Here is a 26,874-nt window from a genome sequence, read left to right as displayed (position 1 = left end):
TGCGTACATTGGTTCTTTTTCTTTCTTTTCTTTCTTTCTTTCCTTCTCCTCCCCACTCCCCCTCCCCCTCCCCTCCCCCTTCCTTCTTCTTTTTTTTTTTAATGTAGCATGGAGTCCTACAATAAATTCCTTTTAAAAGGAATTGTCCTCATGATGCACTCCCAGGCTATCCCTTTTCTGTACGCTGGTTTTGCAGGAAGCAGGAGGTGCCTATGAGACAATAGCAAGTTACGGCCACCCAAGTACCCACGTCACCCTTCACGGGCCCACAAACACACCCCCACGTTCACTATGTACAAACAAGGGCACTCCTCCAGTTGATCTGGTCTGACCCACACCCCCCGACACACACTCACTGTCCCCCAGGTCTCCCACCAGAAAGGAGGCAGGAGGTCCAGAGTGAGGCCAGCTTCTTAGCTCTGTCTTCCCAGCTTTGTTCCTCAGGCGGGGTTCCACTGGCTTTCAGAGCAGGACAGCTCTCTGCTGTGCCTTTGTCCACCCTCAGCCAGTAAGATCCCTACCACCACCCCACTAAGCATCGTGTCAACCAGCTTTTTAACTCCTCTCCAATATTTTCAGACAAGATCCAGGGCCAGTCTGCTACCTGTCCAGGCTGGCCAAAGTCCTGCCTTGGTTTCTCCTTAGGCACTTTCCAACTCTCCTGCCAGCCTGGGGCTGCCCTGAACCTTACCCATTAGACTGGCTTCTCATGGTCAGAGTCCTCGACCTCCTATTAATGGAAAAATAACTTCTTTTACCTACCAAACCATCACGCACCAATACTTTTGTAAAATGCAACACAAAGGAATCAATGGGAAAATGATCACGTGCTTGGATATGCTGGATGTCCAAACATCAATTAAAGTTTCTGAATGTTTACTCTCGATTTCTGTTCTTGTGTCCAGACTGGTCACAAAGAATGCTGTAGACCACACTTTGAGTAGGACTGTTTGCTCTGGACCAGTGGTTCTCAAACTGTGGTCTCAACCAGCCAACAGAAATTTGGATTCTTCAGCCGCACCCAGATCTCCTGAAACTGTCACCCTGGGGGGTGGACACAGCAACCTTTGTCTTAGCACACCCTCCACAGGAGCCTAAGCATTCAGAAGTTGGAGATCCAGTGTTTTAAGTAATCCCTAACCTCAAGAATGAGTCTGGCCTGGGATGCCAGGAGCTCTACAGAAGTGATATCTACCTGAAGATTCTAGAACCTTCCAGTCAAGGTCTCCTGCCATGTTCCTTACCCCCATCCTCTCTGGAATGAGAAGAACCTTGCAGGTTTGGCCATGGGCCTGTAGTGATGGGGAGTGGGGGGGAAGAGTGTAAAAACAGAGGTTGCTGGAGCCCCACAGTGTTGAAAAAACACTCTTTAATTAGGGCCAGACTCCTGGAGATCACCAAGGCAGGCTTGCCTGAGACCACTAATCTCCATTAGCATTTTCCCAAGGGCTACATCCAGGTTATGAAATAAGAGGGCCATGTGATTTGCATATAATTTGCATATGTCTACTTGGACTGCACAATCTTCTCCAGCAATTTTCAACAGAATTACAATTTTCTCTTTAAAACCCACTACTGCCCTAAGGGTTGCCACTTATCATTTTTCCTGCTCTCTCCTCCTCACTTCCTTTCTGACAAATCCACAACCCAAGCAGAAAGTGGGGACAGTGTCTACTTTCCACAGAACACAGCAGCGGGGCTTGGGCTCTGGGGCTGTGTGACCTAGTCCTCCCACTCAGGAAGGAATAACTAGACATAGGAATTTCATAGGCCTATAAAATCCATCTTTTGAAGGGAGCTGCGTAGCCAGTTTCCACATTGCCAACATCCACTGCCTGATAGTCACCGTAAAAGTGCATCTTATTACCAAAAATTATTGGGAGAATGTTAAGTCTCAGAAAAAGGATCACCCTTTTAAGGGAGAGAAATCTTCACCTTATATAAAACTTATTATGTTTACTTTTCCTCATTTCTTCTTAGATCCAAGACCTGAACTCTGGCTCCCTGGAACATGCTAGGGGGGCAGCCTCGGGATTCAGCGTCCTGCAAAGAGACAGTAAGATCTAGTCGCAGGGATCTGGTAAGAGTTGCAGAGGGCAAGCGTCTGGACCAAAACTTGGTTTGCTGTTTTTCAAGATCATTGTCTGTTTGAAATCACTGTTGTGGACTGGGAATGTAGCTCAGTGGTAGAGTGTTGGCCTAGCACATGTGGAGGCCTTGGATTTGATCCCCAGCACCACACACACACACACACCACCCTTGTTGTGACTATAGGGGTCTTTAGGAGCTTTCATTTCTTGTTACTCCTGAGCAAATGAAAACCATCCCTTCCTTTTTATTTTTTGTTCCCCATGCAGATCTGCATTTTAAAACCAGAAATGTTCAGAAGTGGACTCAAGTTGAAAACAAGAGCCATGTCCACGGCTTCCAAAGAACAGCTACTACTGGAACCCACAGCCTTTCTTTCTTTCTTTCCTAGCACTAAGAAAAGGGAGTAAGAGAAGGACTGTTTTGTTTTTTTGTTTTTTGTTTTTTTTCTATTTTTGTTTTTCTCCAAAGATGGTGAGCAGCCTTATTTCAGAAGGCCAGGAAAGGCACTGACCCCCAAGCCCATGGGGCAGGCAGGCAAACTGCCTTCCTGAATTTTCATTGAGGACACTTCGGCCTCCAAGAGTACGAGGTTCCCGAGCTCAGTCTCCCAGGCTCTGGGGATTTGAGGTGGGAACACCCTCCGTAACTATTTCCCTGTGAGGCGACCTAATACACCCACTTCTCTACATTTTGGCTTTGCTAGGGGACACATTAGCAGGCCCCTGGCCATCTGGCTCCAAATACCAACACAAAGGAACTGCCCCTCCATGTGACAAATCTGTGCACATCTCTTCAGCCAGCTGGGGCACTAATGCTCCGTGCCCGGCCTTTCCGTGCGTGGACAGTAGGAATGGGGGCTTTCTGAATGAATTTAAAGATGAATGAATGAAATTCAGCCTTTTCTGCCTAGAGGGAAGCCAGAGTCTATTAGAGTAGCTCTCAGTTCTGCTCAGCTTTGCCTCCCAGGGGACATTTGGACATGTCTGGGGACATTTTTTGGTTGTCCCCAACTCAGGAGTTGGGTGGCTATAGCACCAGAAGGGTAGAGGCCATGGATGCTCCTCAACATCCTGCAAGCCACAGAACAGTCTCCACAAACAGATGAGAAAACAGAGGCTCCGAGAAGAACAGCAGCTTCCCAGGAATACGGGCGGCTCTTCAGGGCTGGGAAGGAATTTCAAACCCAGCTGCGGCTGCCTCCAATCCTCCAGCCTTTACCGCATGCCTGTGGGGAGGCCCTGGAGTGCTGTGGACTTTAAAGGCACGCATGGCTGACAGTAATAAGGTAAGCGTTTCTCCATTAAAAAGTAGCTTTTATTCAGATTTTTCTTTATCCAAAAGACAAAGATAAGTGGAAAAGCAATCGCCTTGGACCAAACATTTCACCCCAGCAAGTCTGCTTTGGTTCCTGATTCCTTAGTAGGTCACTCTTTCAGATGAAGGTGAGAGGCCTACTTCACTGATTTCTTCTGCCTCCTTGGGTCATCCTGGACCTGCCCCCTGCTGCTACCCAGTGTCTACCCATCTCTCAAAGTCGTCATATAAAGGGTTTATCGCCTGGATAGATGCTGGAGGAGTGGCATAGTCACCATGTGGATGGCACTGGATATAGTTTCGTCATTGTCCTCATATCATCTGACATTCCCATGGCTGTTGATGGATCCAAGAAGCTCTTGTACCACGGTCCATCTGATTCTCCTTTTATAAGAGTTTATCATTCCTCAATTCCTTTCTAAGAGTGAACCTGAGATATTAAGCAACTTGTCACACAGTCTTCCATGTGTGGATTCCAAGGGAGGCTTTCCGCTTCCCAAGACAGTTGTGGCTGGAATACCCAGTTCCAGGGGGTACACTTACATGAGCAGCATACCTTAGAGCTGTAGAGTGGATCCACCCTGAATCTAGCAAAACCCAGAGGCCTCAGGCCAACAAGAGCAGAGAAAAGCTGTCAATAAACAGCCCAAAACAGTGGTTCTCAAGCCTTCCTGGGAATGAGATCACGTGGGAGCTTTTAAAAGTACTGTGAGTGGGCCCTTCAGACAAACCAAATCAGATTGTGGGCGTTGAACCCCAGCAGGGCCCCAGCAGGAGCGTTCTGAGCTCCCGCCCCCTACTCTCGGTGATTCTAACATTCACTGTCCTATTTCTTTGCTCCTCCAAGTATGGCCCCTGGATCAGGAGCTTGTTTGAAAGGCAGCTCAGCCCTGTCCAAACCTACTGAATCAGAGCCTGCATTTTTTTTTATTACAATCTTCAGGGCATCGACAAGCAGAGCTGGTCTTGCAGAGACTAGAAGCCACCCTCTTTCTAGCCCTGAGGCAGAAAGCTTTCTCTGTGGATCAATCAGATTGCTAGATTTAGTGAGCAAAAATACAAGACACTTGTTTCATTTGAATTTCAGATTATATATACATTTTTTTCTTTTTGAACCAAGGATTGGAACCAGGTGTTTAACCACTGAGCCACGTCCCCAGCCCTTTTTATGTTTCTTATTTTGAGACAGGGTCTCACTAAGTTGCTTAAGCCTTCACTAAGTTGCTGAGGCTGGCTTTGAACTTTCGATCCTCCTGCCTCCATGTCCCGAGCTGCTGGGATTACAGGTGTGTGCCACCATGCCCAACCAGAAAATAATTTATTTATTTATTTATTTATTTTTTTAATTTTAATATTTATTTTTTTAGTTTTCGGCGGACACAACTTCTTTGTTTGTATGTGGTGCTGAGGATCGAACCCGGGCTGCACGCATGCCAGGCAAGCACGCTACCGCTTGAGCCACATCCCCAGCCCAAAAATAATTTATTTTTAATATAAGTATGTCCTGTGAACTTTGTGGGATCTACAAACACTAGACTCTTTCCATTGCTTACCTGAAATTCAAATGCAACTGGGTGTTTTTTATCTGGCAGCGCTGCCAGTGGGATCCCCAAGGGGAGACAAGAGGGTGGAATTGCTATAAATCATGGCCAAGTGTGAGCTGCTGAGACCCTGTGGGGATGGTCAGAGGTGGCAGGTGTGGGCAATGCTGGGCCCCTGGTCAGGTGCAAGACCCAGCCCTTTCAGGAAGGCCTCTCTGGCAGAGCTTCCTTGGAGACCAGGGGAAGAGGAGTCCACAGGTGCCCCCGTCCCGAGGCCAGACCACCCCCAAAGACGACTGACAGCTGGGAGAAGGGTGCAGGCTGCAGGCCACCCGAGGTGCCACCCTGACCATGGCTTTCACTTTTAATGAGCCATTTTCCAAGGACTTCCCAGGCAGGCAGGCATTGTTTGCAGCCAGCAGGGGAGTCCTGAGCTGGCTGTTAATAGGCATGACTCCCCTCAGCTCCCCCTCCTCACCAGGTCTGCACAGCCCCTGGGGATGAAAGGAACCCTCAGCAGAGGGCAGGGCGACCGTGAGTATGGCAGCCCTCTCCTGTCCTCTTTGAGGCCGTCAAAGCCTACCCAAATCTGCCTGGGGAATGCCTTCAAGAGTGCCAATTAGAGTGAGGACACAGAGCGTGTGATTTCAGAAGCCAGTTGAGTCGGGACACTGGGAACACGGCAGCTTCTGCATAAAGCAGGTGCCTGGGGGGAGCTGACCTTGAGAGAAGCTCTGCCACCACCACTAGCAACACCTGGAAACTTGCTGGGGGTAGATTGGCACCCCGATGCTGAAAGAGGTTCGCAGGACTCAGGGTCTTTTGAAAATTCAAAACCCCAACAGGACACAGGGAAATGAGCAAAGGTTCCAGTAATCCAGCAAGGAAAGCAAACCTGAGGGCTGGGGCTTGGAGTGAAGGTCAACCCCAGAGGGGCTCAAGTTCAAGGTCAGATCATGTTCTCCACCCCGCCCCCCCCCCGCATATGCCCCCATTCTGTTTGAATGCAAAGCTCACTGGTGCTCCACACAGGAGTCCCCAATTTTGCCATTTACTAGCCTGAGGACCCCTAAGTAGGGCCTCAGTTTCCTCATTTTAGGCAAAGGGACAGGTAAGGGAGTAGACAAGGACCTGTGTTCAGTCCCGAATCCCACACTCCCTGCAGGAGTGACAAATCCTAAAGGGCCTGGGTGGCTCTGCCTCTCCAGGGCAGTGGGGCAGAGCTTGGCCCCTACTCCCATCCAGCTGTGCAGAGGCCTGAAGGCTGCATGAACTCCGTGGTCTTGAAATGTGGGGGTCTCAACTAGTTCGTCGCCCACCCTGCTGCTCAATGCAAAATGGACAGAGCTTTCTCACAAACCTGGGAGAGGCCCTAGGGATGGAGGACAGACTTCCGGGTCCATGTAAGTACCAAAGGTCCATGTGGCCCCCATCAGGAGGGGTCACACTCTCTGTCCTCCAGGGTTAGAGAGGTAGCAAGGTTCTCCGGGTAAGACCTGGCACGAAGGCTCCCTGATTTTCCCACCAGCCCCCTGCCCTCCACGCACCCAGCACCCCCGGGCCTCTGCAGTGCGCTACCTACTCATTTTTCTCTCCCTTACACTTGGAGTAGAATTGAAATTTTCAAAAGAATGTTACTAAAAATCTTCATGGAAAATAAACTGAGGAAGTGGGAGGAAAATACATTTTGAGAAGAAGGCCCCTTCCACGTACACACAGCTGAAGCACTGTCCCCTGGGCCATGATGGAGGCCCAGGCCTTCAGTGGAATAGGACCTTTACCTTGTGCCCAGCTCATCCCTGACCTCAGGGTCTGGTACAAGCCAGTGCCTGGCCTGTGACCCAGGCCCCAAGGCCAGCTGCATCCAGATCTGATTCCAGAAGTGAACCGTCTCCCCAGACGCTGTTTGTCCCCCCAGAGCCTGCATTTCTACTCCGAGGATGCCAGGTGCAGAGCTCACCTGCAAAGCATGCGGGAGGCACCCGTGCTGTCAGCTGAGTGGATGGATAGTTTCCTCCTAGGTCGCAGCTGCTGCAAGCCCAGCTTTGCACAGGTATCTCAGTTAACCCTCAAGGCCCCCGGATGTTAGCAGGGACCATTACCACCCCCACTTCACAGGCGATGCAAACCACCGCCCCAGGTCTTGCAGCTGCTGAGGGGACAAGCCTGTGTGCCATCAGTGGCTCTCACTCTGGGAGGCTTTGAAACATCCAGATCCCCAGGTCCCTCCCCTAGACACTCTGATCCTGTTGGCCTGAGTAAGCCAGAGCATCAGAATTTTGGAAGCTCCCAGAGCCATTCTGATGCACAGCCTGGGTTGAGATAACTCAGCCTACACTCACCCTCCATCCTTTCCCTTCTTCAGGAGGACTTCCTGCCTCCTTCCCGGCCTTCCCACCCCAGGGGGGCCCACTTAAGTGCCTGCAACAGACCTTAACCCCTTCAGTGGTGCCAGACACATGCACTCAGCTGGAAGGCTTCCAGGCCCTCCAGGTGTTTAGGAGAAACTGAGGGTTGGTGTGGACCTCTGGCCTGTGGAGTACTGGCTGTTTGTCTTGTGCTCTCTGCCGCCCCCTATTGATACCAGTGGAATATATCACTTGCTGGAAGAAAAAAAACAACACAGCCTAGGCTTTCCTTCCCCTCCTCCACCAGACTAATCTGAAACACCCCAGGAAACACACACTCTGTCCCTGCTCCCATCCACCCCCCAGGGGAAGACCTGTACCAGAGGCCCACCTGCCTGATCGTCAGGCAGCTGAATTTCTGGAGAGGCCCCCTCTGCCTTCCTCCAGCTGGTCAGTGAAGCAGGTCCCAGGGCCCCTCCCAGGCACATCCTGCTCCAGGCCTTGGACAAAGGCTGGCAGGGCAGACCGGCCATTGCTCACGAGAATGGTAAAGCTCATAGCCCTCATCCTCCTTCTGGTCCAACCTGGCTCATGCCAGCCCAATTCTGGGGACCAAAGCCACTGGGTTGCCTGGCTTTGCCCTGCTGCATGGGCCTTCCTGGGGCAGGGCGATTGTTCTTGGGACAGCATCTACCCAATCTTGAGTCTAGCTCTCCAGTTCCCATTTCTTCTTTTCAGTCTTATTTTTCCTTGGGCTGGGGATTGAACCCCAGGGCCTCACACATGGTAGGCAAGTGTTCCTCCACTGAGCTATACACCCAGCCCCTCCTCATTAGTTATGTTTACTCTTAATATACAAAAGGTCTCACCCCTGAGGGGGGTGCACCAGGTACCCAGAGAGGACAGCCCCCAAACAGATCAGCCCTTGACCAGGCCGGTCAGCGCATACCTAGCTCTGCAGTCATCTGAGACCTGATGTGAAGGGAGACTAACTCCTGAACAGGCCCCTTCTTCATGGGCCAAGGGCACAAGCCCCAGCCTGGTCCCCTCTCGTGGCAGCCAAGGCAAAGGGCTTAATCTATTGGTAGGTTCTGAGCCCCACGCCCCTATAAGTGCAAGGTCCAGTGACAGGTTCTTTTAATAGAGAGGAGGCGAACAGTGGTTGGGGGAGGGGACCCGCATTCATTCTTTCATGCAGAAGACAGTGCGGCACAGTGGTAGAAGCAAGGCCTCTGCAGCTCTGCTATGTTGGTTCAAATCCTGCCTTTGGCCATTTGAATGTGACTTGGGCCAGTTGCTCACCTCTTGTGTCTTGGTTTCCCCATCTGGTAAATGGGGTAAATAAAATAGTGTGCCTTACACAGAGGAAGGACCTAATAGATTTTAGCTATTATTTTGAACTTGGAACTATGGGCAGGCATAATGCTAAATATCCATTTTACAAATATTTTTTTGTACTCAAAAGGAAAAGAATGACAACCATGTAATAATATAGGGGGAAGTTAACATAAGATGAAGTGAAAAAGACTCCAAAAATTGTCCATAGCCTAGTAAGTTTGAATAAGGTTGAAAATAACTACAATAAAATAAAGAGTTTAGGAGTGCATACTGACAGAGTAACCCTAGATAGAAAGAACAGCAAGGGACTGGGGACCGTGGGCTTAAAGAAGATGGGTGGGCACCCCGGGGGGTGAGCTGGACAGGATCATACCTATATTTGGAAATAAGATTTTGTCAAATCCTAGTTTTGGGCTCTTCTGTGTTTATGACATTAATCAAAATAACTCATTAAGTATATAATTAAATCAAAGCAGACCAGGAATGGACCAGCAGAAAGAATGGCATGTGTCAAAGATTATAATAACACAACTTCTAAATTCCAAGGGTCAGAGCTGGGCATGGTGGCGCATGCCTGTAATCACAGCATCCTGGGAGGCTAAGGCAGGAAGATCTCAAGTATGAAGCCACTCTGGGCAATTTACCAAGACTTCGTCTCAAAATAAAACATGAAAAGGGCTAGGGGTGTGGCTCGGTGGTAGAGCACCCCTGGGTTCAATCCCTAGTAAAATAAATAAATAAATAAATGCCATTACAATAGGGAGACACGGAAATATGCTGAGCACCATATATAGCCTTCATACTGCTCAGGCTCCTCATCTACCAAGGCAAAGAGAACAGAAAAAAATCTCCCCCTTCTAAGTGCTCATGACAGAAGTAAACAGAAGGTTACAGTGTCGCTATGTGAGTGGTATCCAGAGAAATGGATTTGGGAGACAGGAAGTGGATGGTCAGGGAAGGCTTCCCTGGGCAAGTGCCATTCAAGCAGAGGTGAAGAAAGGGGAGGGAGGAGGTTGTGCAGATTTGGGGCACAAGGCTTCTAGGTGTGTGTGTGTGTATGTGTGTGGTGGGGGGTCCGTCTAGGAAAAAGCCCTGAGGCGGGAGTGCACAGAGGACCAGAGGCAGCCTGAGATGGGAGGAAGGGGGTAGGTGAGTCAAGAGGGAAGACAGAACCAGGTCATTTGGCTTTTACTCTGAGTGACACGGGGAGCCACTAGTAGGTTCTGAGCAAAGGAAGAAGCCATCCGACACATTTTAAAGAAAGCTGCTGGTTACTGTTTTGAGGGCAGACAGATGAGGGCGGAGGCTGGGGTGCCAATCTGGAAGCTATTGTAACAGTTCAGGTGAGAGCTGATGGCAGAGGGGGTGGGAAGCGGTCAGTCCTGGACATCCCTATAATACAGCTGCTGCTCTCCCAGGGTCTCCTAGGCTGGCAGCAAAGACCAGACACGCACCCAAATAACTGCAATATCAAATCTACCAATAATTCTACATCAGGGCAAATCCAGTGGGCACCTCCTGCCTCCTTCTCTCCCCCTTGACTCCTGGGAGGGTCCCCTGCCAACTGTGGGAAATGTGCTGGCAGAGCAGCCCTGCACCGCAGACCCCAGATCTGGGCAGCCACTACCTCTGAGTCATACTCTTTCCCAAATAGATCATGCAGCCAGCCTGACCGGAAACCTAGCCATCTGTGCAGCCAGAGGGGCGACAGCCCTTCCCCACGCAGGGTCTGTCTGCCCCACGACTCCCTTCTTGAGCTCTACTAGGTTCCCTGGTGCCCTCTTATAATCTCCATGCGGCCAGACTGCTGGGGAGCCAGGGAGACTTGAAGTCAGTGCTTCTCTGGGCTACATGTTGAAATTACCTGGAGAAATTGAAAATGTACTTATGCCTGAACCCTGGTCCAGAGACTGCTGTCACAGGTCTGGGGTACAGTCTGGAACTGCAATTTTTTCAAAGATAGTGGCCTGGTCTACCCCACCTACTCCCATCCCTTGCAGGTGTCGCATACCACAAGCTTCTCTCCTGCCCCTTGATCTCCCAGGTAAAGCCCCAGTTGGTGTCTCTTCCACTGAGGGGAACAGTCTGATCAGTCCTAATTGAGCTGACTGTGCCCACACAGGCAAGGGCCATGCCAGGCAGGGCTTGTGCCCACCTAACTCATTCAGTGGGCTGAGACCCAGGGACTTTATGCAGGGCCATCCCACAGGTCTGGAAAATGGAATGGATACCCAGGACCCACTGCTTCCGGGGGCCCTGGGGCTGCTTCCCAGACCAGAAAAGCCCTACGGCTCAGCTACATTTAATAAGGCAGGCTGGGCGGGCTCCCCTCCCCAGCTCCTCCCCACTCCTGTTCCTTTAGGACTAGGACTTGGAATGCATTTTTATTACTTTTCCTAGGTGAAAATGGTGCCGGGCTGGGGGTGGAGAAGCTGGATGGAGTGTGATTTACACCTACCCTGCGTCCTCACACCTCCCAAGGGCAGCAGGGAGCTACAGCCTACAGTTCCCGCAGCTGGGCCACAGAGCAGGCTGCTGGTGGATCTGCCCCTGCCAGGAGCAGCTGCTTCTGTGCCCCCACCTCAGTCTCCAAGGTGCTGAAAGCCTTTGGAAAAGGAGGAGGGGAAAATGGACGCTGATGTCCGTAAGGCTCTAGCAAAGATGCCGGAGGAATGACCCGCCTGGCCCAGACTTGCACCCGTCTGATCTCTTTGCTTCCAACAGCTGCTTTGACTCCCCAAGGCCTCTCAGTCCCATCCACGCCTCCACCCCTGCACAGCCCCAAACAGGAGAGGCCACCATCCCTGGGTGTAAGCTTAGTAGGAAACTCCTGCCCTTCTTTGGGTGAGTTTCCAGTGGACTGACTTTGCCTGGGGTCCTCCTAAAAAACCTCTGCAGGATTTCTCAACCTGGGCACCACTGTGAGTTTGGGCTCCTTGGTCAGCAGACTGGAGGATGCTGAGCAGCCCCCTGGCCTCTACCTGCTCCATGCCGGGAGCATCCCTCTCCCCGAGTCTGTGACCATCAAAAATGTCTCCAAACATCACTCCATGTTCCTAGAGGAAGTTGGCTGAGAACCACTGCTATGATGACATAACTGGACACCACAGGAGGTCGGGGAGTGTTTTAGCACTTCTGAGGGCTCAAGAGGTGGCCAGGACAGAAATTCAGGATCTGGATTAAGTGACTGTGCCATGAGGACCAGGAGGCCACCCTCTCTGGGCTTGATGGTCGTCCTCTGGCCAGTATTTGCTCAAGGCTGGCACTGTGATAAGTGCCTGGCATGGAGATTCCTATGTAACCCTCGCAACATTCCTCTGGGGAAAGAACTGTCCCTTAAAATATATATATATATAAATTTTGTATTTGTTCTAATTAGTTGTACATGATAGTAAGTACATTTTGACACATTGTATATAAATGGAGTATAACTTCTCAGTCATGTGGTTCTACATGATGTAGAACTGTCCCCTTTTTGATAAATGGGGAAACTAAGCCTCAGAGAAGACAGGTAGGTGACTTGCTCAGGAGCACGCAGCAGGAAGAGGCACTCTGGGTCAAGAGCTCAAGGTCGTACTTACAGGGGTCTGTTCTCACTCCCCAGAAGGAGGGGACCACCTCTGGAGTCCTCCGACTTTGCTATCCTTTTCATGATATTGCTATAAAAAGGATGTTCCCGGGGGACACAACCTGCCCAAACTGCTTCCCTCAGTGAGTGACGCGTCCCATTACAGTCTAAGTGCTGTGTCGGGATCCACTATCAACAGGACTTGGAGCTGGCCCTCCAGTGAGGAGGGAGGCAGTCAAAGCATGTTATAAGCGGTGATTCTCTGGTCTGCATGTGGGTATCCCCCCACAAATTCCTATATAAGTGCTGGTATTAGGAGGCCCGGACTTTTGCAGATATTAGATTGCAAGTGCAGAGCCCTTATGGATGGGGTTAGTGCTCTTATAGGAGGCCCCAAAGAGCTTCCTTGAGGCTAAGTGAGGTCACAGGGAGAGGAAGCCACCTGTGAGGAAGTGATCTTGACCTTGACCTTGGACTTCTCAGCCTCTGGACTGTGAGCAATCACTTTCTGTTGTTTATAAGCCACTCAGTCCGTGGCATTCGGTTACAGCAGCCTGAATGGACTAGAACAGGCAGTAAGGCTAAGACACCCATACTGGAACCTCACTCAGCCCAGAGGGCCAGGGCAGGGACAGCCTCACTGCTCTGTGATGGATGAGCCGGAGTTAGCCCAGAGCAAGGGGAGAAAGCCCTCACCCTGAGAGAGCAGGGTGCACCCATACCAAGGCAGGAAAGAGCACCACTTCTTCTAGAAACCAAAAATGAAGACAGTGCAGAGGGGCTGATGAGGTGGACAGGAAGTTGTGTGGCCCTGGCAAGAATCTCTACCTCAGTCCTAAAAGCATCAAGAGGCCATCAAAGGGTTTGCATAAAGTAGTGGCCAAATGGGACAAACATATTTCCCACAGCAGTTGTGTGGAGACTGGGGTGGAACTGGGGGATGGCAAGAGAAAATGGGCTCCTGGGTGGGTCTGGAGGAGGTGGTAGCAACCTGGACCATGGTGACAGACTCCAAAGGCATTCATCAGGCAGAGTGGAGGAAGCCCCTGAGTGGGTGGAGGGACGAGGGCAGGCTGAAGCAGGGGCTGGTGGGCAGAGTGGACAGCCATGCTGTTACAGGAAGAGTCTGCTCCTAGGGGTGTGGGGACGCACCAGGAGTTCCCAGAGAGCACATTAAGTTAGGGGGTGCTGTGCATGACAGCACTGAGCTGACTGACTCATTATCCACTGACTGATTGATCAGTGCATGACACCGAGACTTCTCTGGGATGCAAGTCACTTTGAGGGCCCCAGTGGACACAGACCCACCTGGACAGGAGCAGAGAGACAGCAGAGAGGGTACACACACACCACAGCAAAGCTTCGGGGAAGGATCCCACATCGTGAAAACGTAAGTTATTATTACTATTGCCTTATTGGATCTGACGAGATCACAGTCCAAGGTGGGGCTCAGCCGCCTGTGATACCGTATAAATGGGCTTTCGGGTGGCAGCTGGCTGTTGCATTGATTCTTATTCACTCAGAAGCTCCATCATGAAGATCATGTGAAATGTGTGAAATATCCTTTTTTCATGCAATAGCAATGAAAGGACTTCACAAATCTGTAGCCAAATGAAGGTACTTATGAGTAATGGGAATGTGCACATGGGTGTCATCTTATTACCACATACAGGCAGGCTGCATCGAAATTTGATCTCATATTGAAGCAAGCACTCCCGACACTCGGGAGGGCAAGGACATACCAGCACAGGCCCCAAGATAAGAAGGTGACTTCTGATTGGCCATTCAGGGGCTAGGGATTTAAACATGGTGGCTCACACCATTTAGATGGTTCTAGGACCATAAAATGTCAGGGTGGGAAAGGTCCTCAGGTCTCACAGCTCACCTGTGTGACAGGTGAGGCAGGAACTTGAACAGGGTTGCCTAGTTCACCACAGCAGATCTGAGAGGAGAATCCACAGCCTGATGAGCCCAAGCCACAGCCACCTCTCCTACTGGGTCCAGGGTCCATCAGTCTCTGCCCAAGGCAGAGGAAAGGGCAGGAAAGCTCCCAACATCCCAAAGGAACCTGCACCCTGAAAAGCACTTGGGTGACTGTGGAGCCTAAGGGGCTGGGGACAAAGTTTCTTGGAGGAAAGGGAACAAATGATAGGAGTCTGGGGACAAAGTCTTAATAATTTACCTACTTATACTATATATACTACTTATACCTAATATATACTCCACCTACTTCTAGCAAAGATTTGGGGTGATCTGTAATTAGACACACATATACAACAAAGCATTTCAGATGGATGACAGATCAACAATTTTTTTTTAATAACAAAAAACATGAGAGGCCCAAGTGTTTCTCCCTAGGGGACTGGTTAGATAAATTTTGTCCAAGCATGCCATGGAATACCACGCAGTTGTAAATGGATGGTGTTGGAGAAGATAATGCTAAGTGAAGTTAGCCAATCCCAAAAAAACAAATGGCGAATGTTTTCTCTGATATAAGGAGGCTGACTCACAGTGGGGCAGGGAGGGGGAGCATGGGAGGAATAGATGAATTCTAGATAGGGCAGAGGGGTGGGAAGTAAAGGGAGGGGGCAGGGGGTTAGCAAGGATGGTGGAATGTGATAGACATCATTATCCAAAGTACATGTATGAAGACACGAATTGGGTGTCAACATACTTTATATATACACAGAGATATGAAAAATTGTTGTATATTTGTGTAAAAAGAATTGTGATGCATTCTGTTGTCATTTTTAAACCAATAAAAAAAGGAATATCACACAGCTATAAAAACCTGAGAAAGTGTTCTGTACACTAATATGGACAGAATTCCAGAATTTAGAGTTAAGAAAATAAAATAAGCAAAGTGCAGTATGGAGTATACAGTTATCCATGTTTTATATAGTAAAATGGAAAACTAACAATATATATCCAAATTTCTGTGTTTTAACATAACAAAAGACTGGATGAATAAACCAAAAATAAATACAAAGCTTTGCCTACATGGGACAATGGGGAGAGTTGTGGAAGGGGACAGAGACCAAAGTGAGCGGTGTTAGTGTGCACCTTTGTCATTTCGGTTTTGATCCATATAAATGCTGTACTATTCAAAACTCCAATGCAATTTAACACAAGAGGAAACGGGAAACTATTGCAAGTGGCTGGGATCCCACCCTCACACCAGCCCAGGAAATAAATCACTCGCCTCTGACCAAGGAAGAAGCTGGGAGTGGAGAGCAGAGGGAGCCAGGGCACTGGGCAGCCTGCTTGATGTCTCGGTGGCCTGGCCTCTCTTCTGCCTCACTGGAAGGACCAGGAAGCCTGAATGGTATGGGACCTGCCTGAGGCTAAAACCCACCTGTGCTCTCTGGAGGGGGAGCCCACACCTGCTCCCAACCACCCCTGACTCACCAGGGTTCCAGCTGCTGACACCGGTTCCCAGGAGCAAGCAAACTGCACCAAGTTCCTGGGCAAACTCCTGGCCCCTCCCTGCCCAGCTCCCATCCACAGCTCCACCCTCCCTCCCAGCACCTTCCTCACCGTGCTACAGGGTCTCCGCCCCAGCTCTGGCGCTGGTGCCCAAGTTCTGGGAGCAGCACCCATGCTGCTCAGCCAAAGCACTTGTCAGACGTGGGAGGGCCGCACCCCCCCAGCTGAGGATGGGAGAGTGCACTCTTCCCCTTCCCGAGCTGAGCCTCCGACCCCTCCCGGGACAGGAGGGATGGACAAACCCCTTTCTGAGCATGCCACCCATGTGGCCATCAAAGAATTAAATTAATTCTATCCTGTTAATATATTCTATCCATATTATAGAAAAGCACATGATAAAGAATTAGAGTGATAAACACAAGCAGATTTTTTTTAAAAGGATATCTATCAAGTGAAAACATAAGCTATGCGTCTTAATATATAACTCAATCCCATGTTAGTTTATATCATGGATCTGGAATATACCTATATTAAACAGCTATCTATAGAGATGTGTAGACAGGATATGGATGGGGATGTGGGTGTGGATGTGGGTGTGGGTGTAGCTGTGGATATGGATGTGGATATGGACGTGGGTGTAGCTGTGAATATGGATATGGATATGGATGTGGATATGGATGTGGATGTGGATGTGGATATGAATGTGGGTGTGGATGTGGCTATGGATATGGATATGGATGTGGGTGTGGCTGTGGATATGAATGTGGATGTTGGGGTGGATATGGATGTGGATGTAGATATGGATATGGGTATGGCTGTGGATATGGATGTGGGTGTGGCTGTGGCTGTGGCTGTGGATATGGATGTGGATATGGATATGGGTGTGGTTGTGGATATGGATGTGAATATGGAATATTGGTGAATATGGGTCTGGAAAAATATACCTATATTAAACAGTCGGTGTGGATATGGATACGGATGTGAATGTAGATATGGATATGGGTTTGGATGTGGATGTGGATATGGACGTGGGTATGGGAATGGCTGTGGATATGGATGTGGGTGTGGATGTGGCTGTGGATATGGATATGGATGTGGATATGGACGTGGGAGTGGTTGTGGATATGGATGTGGATATGGATATGGATGTGGATGTGGAAATGGATGTGGGTGTGGATTTAGTAACTCTCTAAATCATTGATAGTGCTGACCTTTGGGGGAGAGTAGAGGCACTCAAGTTCCCTCTTTTTCTCAGTTAAATACTTATTAATTTTTTTCTTGTATGAAGCAGTTACTTTGGTAAACTGAGCAAAGACCTAATTCACTGCATGCCCATCATACATCACTGGGCTGGCACACACAGTGTCTTGAGTCAGAGTCTCAGGGAGGAACTCCCCTCTCAACCCTGTCCCATCCACCCCACAGGAACCTGAAGCCTAGAAGGGCCATGTGACTTTTTTGTTTGCTCTGCCCAGTGAGATGATGGCAAGCTGGGCTGAGGACTCCTTTCTCCAAACTCACAGCCCTGTGCCCTTTCCATGTGGCTTTAAAAGGATCACACATCAGTGGGGGATTCTTTATGGCCAGTAAGAGGAGAAGTAAAAGAATAGTGGCAAAAAAAAATCTAAAAATAGATTTGGTGCTGCAGGACTCATCACGTGGCTGCCATGTCAATACCACCACTTCCTAAAAGTCAGCCATTGACCCATGGAATATTCCAGACAACTGTTCATTTTAAGATGAACCATTAACTGTAAATCAAAGCCCGGAGTGAGTGCTGAGTTACAAAACTAATTAGAATAAGTGGGTAAATGGATGTCTGGTCTCAGCCCAGGCGGCCACCTGTTTTCCACCAGGGCTGGGGAAGATATATCCTCCAACTGATAAACTCGGCAGAGGCTCAGGTAGGCTTCTGGAAGAGCAGCTCTCTAATATAAATAGGATGGTCACTCTCTCCCCAAAAGGCAGATGAAATGGCAGGCTGCACATTAATCAATTAACAAGCATTATTAAATCTCCAGTTCCAAGAGCACGGGCTGATGGCTGCTTCCAACTCAGGAAGGTTTTCCCAAACATTCTGCTGGACCCCTCCTGCAATGTTACCAGTAACTTTCACCTTCAGGGCTGAGTCTGAGCAGGTGGCTATGGGTCCTGCTCAGGGGCACACAAGACAGTTTGAGTGGCAGAGCGAGGTCAGCTCTTCCTGGCCTTGCCACACTGCGGGGGCTGTAGGGAGCCAGGAAAGTGGGTGCCGACATTCCTCCCACCTGGACCATGATGGGCCCAGATGCATCTTGCCACTCTGAGACTTTATCTTCTGGGTGTGGCTTATGTCAGTGGGTTGCCTATGAACACAATAAGTGCTTTTAGTGTTTGACTAACTCTTCCCACACCTTGAAGGGTTTGTGCAAACGCTGCCCATGAAGCCCTCTCTCCATGGTTCACTGGTGTTGGTAAGGCAGACAATTTAAATATTTCCATTTCATAGCCAAAGAAACTGAGGCCCAGGGCAACTTGCCCCACACTTCATTTCTTCTTAGTGGAAGAGGTAAAAACTGAAGCTCCAGAGGTCCCTGGGATCAAAAGTTCTCTCTACCTCATCTCATTTTGTCCTCACCACAATCCCAGGAGGGAGAACAGCCACTCCACTTACACTTGAGGACATGGAGGTCCAGGAAAACTGTCACCTGTCCCAAATGGCAGAGCCAGAACTCAAAGCTGAGTCTCTGAGGTTGCCATACAAGTCCACGGTGGGGCCAGGAACTGAGAAGGTCCTTTCCCAAAATATCAATACTAACAATAGCTCCCATTTCATGGGCTAAGCCCTGTCCACCCAGGACTCCTGAGGACAGGCCATGTGTTTGGCATGTCTTTAAATCCTGGAATGGCTTGGGGTGGGGCACTCAGGCACTGGACACACCTTGTGAGTATCTGCCACAATGCTGTCCTTCACAAGGGCCTTTTTCTTTCATTTGCTCTGTGCAAATTAGAGGACCGCGTGGGCTTTGGGGTGGCAAGTGGTCTTAACTGCTGTTCACATCCCGAATAACTCCATTATGTCCAGCCGGGGAGTCACTGCCCCGCCACCTCTCTGCACCTAGGAAGCCCAGCTGGCCTCTGGTGTCGCACAGACCTTCACCTCTACCGCAGCCACTGCGCCCACCTGTCCTAACCTTTCTCACTTGGGTCGTCTTCTCACACTGCCCTGGGAAGTGACTCCATGATGACAGGGGCTTGGCTGTCAGAGCCACATCATGCTGCTTTATCTCCTTGACTTGAAGAGAGGACAGGAGTGAGGGAGAGGGATGAGCAATCCCAGCTTCTCTGGCTCTGGATGGAACAGAGGAGGCGATAGGAGTGGCTGGGAGGACTGGGCAGGGGGAGCATCAGCCCCTGCTCGGGACAGGGAGGATCTATGTCCCCAAGTCAGATGATATCTTAACCTAAACAAGGTTTATGTGTTCCCCTGCAGAATGTGGATATGCAGGAACAGGGGTAAGGGCAATATTCCAACTGAGTGACCTCTATCCACCTACATCCTCCCCTGGCTACCAAGCCACCTCGCTCAGGTGACCTTCCCAGACCACCGTAGCCAAGAGCAATCCCCCTTTCCTTTGAAACTTCCATGGCTTATCTTCCCCAGAGCTGGGTGGCTTTGATGGTCCCCTCAGTGATTGATTATTCTTATTTCTCTCCAACTCCATCACGAGCCCTCAAAGGGCAGAGAACTTGTCTTTCCACTTTTGTGACTTCTGAGTGTGTGACACCCACTAACAGTCACCAGCTGGGTAACGATGGACTGTACCCTGTACACAGGGACATGAGCACAAGCCGCAAGCAAATATTTGTGGACTGACTTTTGGAAAATGGCACCACATGATTGTCACACACGTCCTTTGGTCTTGGGCTCTCCACTGTACACATTAGTGAGGTCGGTGGCAGGTGATATGAAGCTCATCTTACAGATGGGGAAACTGAGGCTCAGAATGTGTGAGTGGTTGTGCAACAGTTAGTAACCGGAAACGGCTCTGGATCAGGCTCTGACCTAATCTGACTTTCCTTGCAGGGGCTGGAGGTTTCTATTTCCTCCAAAGCACATGACAGATCAACAGTTTGGGGATACTTCATTGCTGTCACCTACTCTCTTCCACAATGCACAGTACCAGAAACTCTGAAGGCTCTGAAGAAGTCTCTTTGGCTTAAACACAACCTTCTCCAAACTTACCTTATTCTGGGGCACTTCCCCATGTGACCCCACATTATTGTGTCCTAGGGATCTCTTCTGCCCACTGTTCCTTTCCTCAAGGGTCATCTGTGCTCCCAGGAGAAGCTACATATTACTGGACTAGGAAACTTAAGCCAGAGGAGCAGAGCTTCAAAGGTGAAATTTCAAGGTCAAACAGCTAGCAGGGACATTTCTTCTTCTTCACTATTTTTTATACACACAAAATAGAAGGCCATAATAAATCCCCATGTACCCATCACTAGTCACCAACCAGCTTCAACGGGCTCAATATTCCACAGATAAAACTTTTGCTTCATCGATTCCTCTTTTTCCTAAAATCTCTTGTAGAAAATCTAAGACATCCTCTCATGTGATCCTAAACACTGCCACAATATCACACAACCTGAAAAGCTAGCACCAATTGCCCACTGCCTAACCCCTACCCTGTGTCTCATCTCCCGGGTTCTCTCAAACGCATCTTTCTGCTTTAGGTCACCTTGAATCTGGATTCAAACAAGTCCCACAGACTGCATTTGGCTGGTGTCTCCTTATTAATCTGTAACAATTCCCCTCAACTCTACTTCCATTAGCATCATTTATGCTGGAGAGATGAGGTCATTGCCCCGAGGCACTTGCCTTGGTCTGGACTTGGGGACAGCCACTGTGGTGGGGTTTCTCGTGTTCCTCTGGCCTCTGTGTAAGTGGTAGTGAGATCCACAGCCTGCTCAGGACAGGTTTAGCTTCATGATGAGAGCAGGCCTCAGGTACAGCTGCATCCTCCCCTTCCCACTGCATCTGGGTACCCAACTTTCAGCCAAGCTGATGAATGGTCCATGGGCGTGAGGGTGACAGACAAATCCTTTTGACAAACTTGAGTTTTTCTAATATCTCCAAAATAGTAGTGCATTCTGGAATTTTGTTCTGGGTGGATCTCTAACCCAGGATTGGCCCATTTTTCTATGATTTCATGGACCATTCTCCTACCACCCCATGCTACAATTCCGTCAGCCCATGCTTTCCTAGCCTACCTCTGGGTATTCTTTTATCTTTCTTTCTTCTTTCCTTTTTCTTTAAGAAAAGAAATTTTAAATTACCAGACAAGCTGGGAACCTCAGTTCCCCATTCAGTCCAGGCCCTGCCAAGGAGTCCATGAATTAAACTAAAGGCCCAGGGTTTCAATAGCCTGTGGGTTCCTCCTCCCACATCTCAGGAAACAAGTCAAGATCTCAAGGAGAAAACACAGAGTTGATCATGATAAATATGCATCCAAAATTTTTTAAAACCAAATTGCACAAATCAAGCTTATTCTGAGAGGTTCATGTTGCCCGGGGTCTCTAGTGCACCAATCAGCATAATTAAATAGGAAGATCTCTCAGGAATTGATTGTGGTTTTTCACGTTTTCTTTTCTTTTTTTTTTTTTTTTTAATCATCCTAAGACCATTTCAGTGAGATGATTTTAAGCTAATAAGAACCCCCAAATTAGAAACTAATTAAGGAGACGGAAAATACAAATGTATTTGTTTTTAGTCGGGCACTATTTTTATCAGAAGAATCATGAAAAATTAAAATTGTTAAATACATGTATGAAGGTTGTCAGTCAAGGGCAATGTGGCTTTCTGCTTCTCCCTGCTGCAAAATTTAAGGTGATATATGAGGAGCTTCTCCCCGTAGGCCCCTAGGAAGCAGTACACACACTAATTTTGCAGAGCAGAGCGCACGGTGCTAGACTTGGCCAGGAAAGGGTTCTGCAATAATGCTGGCAAATCCTGGGCCACCAAGGGCCTTTGTGCCTCTGGCTCTCAGAATGCATGCAGCAAAATCAGAGGGGGCACTTTCTCATGACCATTGAACGGAGGGGAACAGTTAAGGCCCAGGGAAGTTAAGAGATCTGCACAGGGTCACACAGCAAACTAAGAAAAAGCCACAACTACTGCCCTATCTAAATGCTCCTGATTATGTAGGTCCCCCCCACACAAACTGGTCCCCAAATATGTCATAGATTAGCTTATAAAAGAGATGTTAGGTCACATTGACACTGGTTTGGAGGACTCTTAGGATCCGTGACACCCTTAACAGCTCAGGGCCTGGGAGAGGTGGTGGGGAACAGGAGACAGCTGCAGAGGGGGTGGGGGCCTACCCTTCAGGGGGTAGGTCTGTCTAGAATGACTCAAATACCACTGCAGCAAGCGTCAAGGCCCAACACCCCCTGCACACAATCCAATGTGGCCCTAACCTTGAAACCCTGGGGTCAGAACTGGGTTTCATTTGTTTCAAAGCCTGTGCCCCAATTCTAGCACAGCTAGAACACCCAGTTCTCCGTGTCTCCCACCTGCACCTTCTGATCCTGTTCCCCAACACCAGGTAAGGTAGGAGGATGTGGGATCAGCCAGGATCCCTCCTTTCTGAGCACAGAAGTCCTCACCAGACCCACTCCAGGGGCTGGGGAGGGCCTGTGGGGCTTCCTTGGTTCTGCAGGATGGATGGATTATGAACATCCATGATAATCTGTGTGGGAGCCTGGTTAGAGACTCCAGCCCACAGACTGAGGGAAAATAAAGACGTCAGGGTCTCCCATCCCTACCATGAACAGACAAGTTCCTCCCTTGTCCCGGAGGAGAACCGCTAAATCAGAGGAGCGCACCCTAGGGTGGAGAACCTGGTGGGAGCAAGTCCCTGAGTCACAGTGCACAACTGTGCACAACTGTGCACAACTGTGGTGAGATGGAGAGGGGGTGCTTCAGAACCCCACAGCAGCCTCCACCCAGCTCCTAGGGAATCAGGAGTCTCAACAACATGTGATAACTTTATAGTGGACTTCCATATGTCGTAGCTCATGAGAGTCTCAGGAAAACCACAGAGGACAGAGATTACTTAACACATTTTTCAGATGGGCTGGGCATGGGGAACTTGACCTTGAGGAGAGTGCACCTCGCTTAAGCTATATGGGGAAGATACTAGGTTAAGTGAGGAAAAATCACTGCGTTCTGCTGAGATTAGGGCTCTCTTCTCCTAAGGGGGAGTTATCTGTATTTTTATGGCCATAAAAAGATAGATAAGGTGGAGATGGGCCTTTGTTTTGAAGGCTGCTGCTGGAGGCTGGGGAGAGAGGGCTGAAGGATACCCAGTTTTCAGGGGAGGACCCCTAGGTTGGACCCCAGGACAGCTGGGATGACTTGGGTCCCAGAGTGGTTGGCAACCTTCAGCCCACCGGAACCCACCTTGGCCATGTTGACTCCCTAGAGAGGGTGGCCTGGGACCTGGCATCCCCTGTGGCAGAGCTGGTGTTGGAACACAAGCCGGATGCAGGGGCCTGCCTCCTTCAGATGACCCACCAGCGTGGGCCAAGGTCCAGCCTCCCTCAACACTCCCCGTTTTTCCTGCCCCGCCAAGCCCTCACAGTTCCCAGGCACCGGAAGGGTGGAGACAGAGCTGCAGAAATGCCTGCGAGGAAACTTTTGCCAAACTCAGCCAGTGAGGAAACTCAGACCTGTTTTCATTCGATTTGGGAAAATAAAAGGAATCGTTTCTTGACACGGAGTGTCACAGAGAAACTTACTCACTATTGTTTCAGTCCTCAGAGTTGCCCAGCAAGATAGAAATTATTAGCTCCAATTTCAATGAAGCTTCTGAGGCTCAGGGGACTTGAAGAGAGCATAAAGTCAGGTCCCAGAACTCACGAGTGGCCCCATCCTGGAGCCAGGGCTGGCTCCTGAGGATGCACATCACCTTCTAGAGCCACCAAGATAGAATTTATTGTTCAAGTGAATTTCTCCGGGGATTCATTGTAGGCCTTTCATAAGAAGGGAATGTTAAGAGTAAATCCTGTTGTTTAGCTCAGGATCCACCCTGGGTGCTCCTTGGCAAGAGATTCTAGATTCTAGACCTTGTGTTAAACAACCCAGTAGCCATTAGCCACATGTGGCTACTGCACACTTGAAATGTGGCTAGTCCCAACCAAGATGTGCTATAAGCATAAAACACACCCTGGACTTCAAAGAATTTATACAAAAAACTACAAAATATTTCCTTCATAATTTTTACATTGATTGTATGTTCAAGTGGTAATATTTTGGACATACTGAGCTAAATTAATACATTCTTAAAATGAATATCACTTGCTTATTTTCAATGCACCTACTAGCAAACTTAAAATGAGTGGTGTGCCTTATGACTGCGGTCCATCCTCCATCACTACTGAGCCACTTGCACTCGGGATCCCTGGTCTTGCCTGGGCTGCTGCATACCCCCACCCTGCCCCTAGACCTGGAACTGTGTTGGAAGCAGGAGTCAAGACTCTCCAAGCATTCTAAGGATGTTCTCTCCTCTCCACACTTTACCAAATTCCTGGGTCTGCCCCTCCTGTGTCCTGTCTTACTCCAGCCCAGCAACTGGCACAGCCCCCAAATATGCAGTCACCTATCCTGAATGTAGGGTTCACTCTAAACCACATTTTCTGTGGCCAGAGGAGTTCTGATCACCGGGCCTCAAAGGCTGTCAGTCACCAAATGAGTCAGAATGAATTTCTCCCAGCCTCCCCTGTTCGCAGCCCAGCAACCTTGAGCTCTGCCCAGAGCAAAACAATGGAAGTCAACAAAATATACTGACCACTGATGGTGGTGCCAGCTGCTGGGCTCAGTGTGCTGCATGTTTTATTTTATTTAATTCTCCTTACCAGCCTAGGCGTGAGACAGGGTGGTCCCTATTTTGAAGACAAGGGCCTGTGGCTCCCAGAGCCCTGGACCTGGCTTTGGGCTTTTCTCTGCCACACACGCCCTCTCCAGAGACTAGGCTGCGTCTCATTCACTGCTTTTCTGGCACCAGGTGTGGTGCCCAATACACATAGGTAATTGGTAAATACTAGCAAAATCAGTTGAGAACGTCTGGCAGAGTATGGCCTCTACTCTGTCTGGCCCAGGTCAGGAGGCACACTGCCCTTCCTCCCCAGGGCCATGCATGTGATGGGAGTCCTCGCCCAGCCCACAGGGCTGGACCTTTGCTACCTCCACCCTGTTCTCCACCACCTCCCACCACAAGGCCTTCGTGCTAGCCCCCAGCCAAACTTTACATGTGCAGACCACCTGCCCAGCTAACAGCTGGGGTCTGGGGGGATACACCCCAGGTCCTAGTTAGCCCCAGGCACTTGTGTCGTTGCCTGCTCCCAGCTAAGACCCCCAGGGACCACCAGCTCAGTTCCCCTTCTGTTTTATCACTTAAGACCCGAGTCAAGTCCTGGGCCTGCTGGTGCCTGTGGCTGGCCCATTTCCCTAGAGCTGGGCTCAGCTTTCTGGATCCCTTCAACCTACTCTTTCTGCCTGATTTAGAACAAGGCCACCCAGAAGTCCTGCTGCTCTGCCCCTCCCCAGCCCTGGGCTCTGACCCTGAGGACCCTGACACTGGCCTGCACTGGAATGGAATTCGCCACACCCTCTGGGGCCTCCCACTTCAGGCCCTTGGCCCTTCTCCCCTTTCCCTGCTCAGTTTCCCAAGGCTCCAAGCTATTTTTGCTTCCGTCTCAGCTGCCATTTCCCCTGCAGTGGAAATTGCCAGAGTGGTACCCAGCACGGCACAGCACGCACAGGGAAGACCAGACAGGCAGAGGAACAGGCTCTGATATCAGATCCGAGCTCGCCTTCGGGTCTCCAGCCTTAGAGGTCCCCTCTGTCCAGTCTCAAATCCCTGCCCGCTTGGCTCTAGGGATCTCTTGATGCTTCCTGCCTTGACCAAGTCCCTGGATCAACTGCCAGACAGACTGTGTGTCCTCTCCAGACCCCTATTCATGACCTCCCTGGCCACCCTGGGCCATCTTCCATTTGTCCTGGTACCCTGGGAGGGAAGGGGAGCCACAGCCTTCTTTTCTTCTTTTCCTAAGGAACACTGAACCGTTACCCTCTGTTACTCAAGGCGTCTGAACCGAACCTGAAGACCTCCCAACCAGTGAGGTGTCCAGGTCCACCCTCCTAAATCACAGATGCAAGGAAGAGCTCCTGCGCCCTTGCTGCCTCTGTTTCCCCACCGGCATAAATTCCCTGCCTCCCACAGGAGTGACAGAGGTAACGACTTCCTGATTTGTAACTCTGAGTTCCTCAAATAAGACCTGCTACATCCACAGAGGCACCAAGCCTTCCCACAAGGCAAGGAAGTGAACCCCGCTGATGCTAAATCTTCCGGTGCATGGCTCTGGCAAGCACGTGGGCAAAAACTAATAACTATAAAGCATCCATCCATCCTCTTATCAGGCCTTCCTGAGCTTTGTTTGCATAGTTATCTTCCCGGGGGTTGACACTTGGTGTCTCCTGCAGGCTGATATATTCTCCTACCTGCCATATCATTCATAAAGGATAGACGAGCTTCAGGTTCATTACCTGTCATTACACCATGTACATGTCGCTGGGGCCCGTAGCACCGATTCTTCTTGAGTCACCCCAGTGGTGCAGCCCCCCACTCGGAGGCTCCAGGTCCAACAGGCTGTGGATTTCGCTCCACCTCAAACCCTGGGTGGGCTGCACGCCATCCCTTCTCCCTCTCTGGCTGAAACTCTCCTCCAGGATGGGGAGCCTTCTGAGTTCCCAGCTGCTTCAGAGGGGATCTGCAGAGAGAAGAGACGCCCCTGTCACCAACCAGGACTAGAGATGCATGTCCCCGTTGTGAACTGGCCTCAAATCTTTAAGCCATCCCTGTATTGTTCTTTATTATTACATCAGTGCCTGGTGACTACACGACTCTGTCATCCTGGGTCTTCAGTGATCTGGTGATCATGTCCTGCTCCAGGCCTACACACACACACACACACACACACACACACACACACTCCATTCCTATTTTCTTATCTCTGCATGTTTCATTCTGTCTAAAAGACCCATCTTCCAATCACACAAGCAAATCCTAGCCCTCATTCAGAGTTTAGCTCAGACTAAAAGATCCTGTGAGCTGTACCATTACCCCAGCAAGGAGAAGAAAACAGACGCCCTTTGCACTCAAGAGATGGAACGTTCCTCTACTCTTCTCGCCAGGACCCTGAGGCG

The 26,874-nt window shown here is 49.8% G+C and overlaps 1 protein-coding gene across 1 annotated transcript in view; it reads right to left on the bottom strand.

The window, feature by feature from the left end:
* The window catches only part of Zbtb7c (zinc finger and BTB domain containing 7C), a 262,054-nt gene extending 235,597 nt beyond the window's left edge, over positions 1 to 26,457 (bottom strand). Inside the window, exon 1 of the mRNA XM_048806258.1 lies at positions 26,215 to 26,457. The gene's annotated coding sequence lies outside the window, so the exon portion shown is untranslated. The remainder of the gene's footprint in view (positions 1 to 26,214) is intronic.
* Positions 26,458 to 26,874: the final 417 nt, after the last annotated feature.

The sequence above is a fragment of the Marmota marmota genome, unplaced genomic scaffold (assembly GCF_001458135.2).
Source record: "Marmota marmota marmota unplaced genomic scaffold, marMar, whole genome shotgun sequence".
NCBI lineage: Eukaryota > Metazoa > Chordata > Mammalia > Rodentia > Sciuridae > Marmota > Marmota marmota.
Note: the sequence above shows the minus strand (reverse complement) of the source record. Positions and strands in the feature narration are given on the sequence as shown.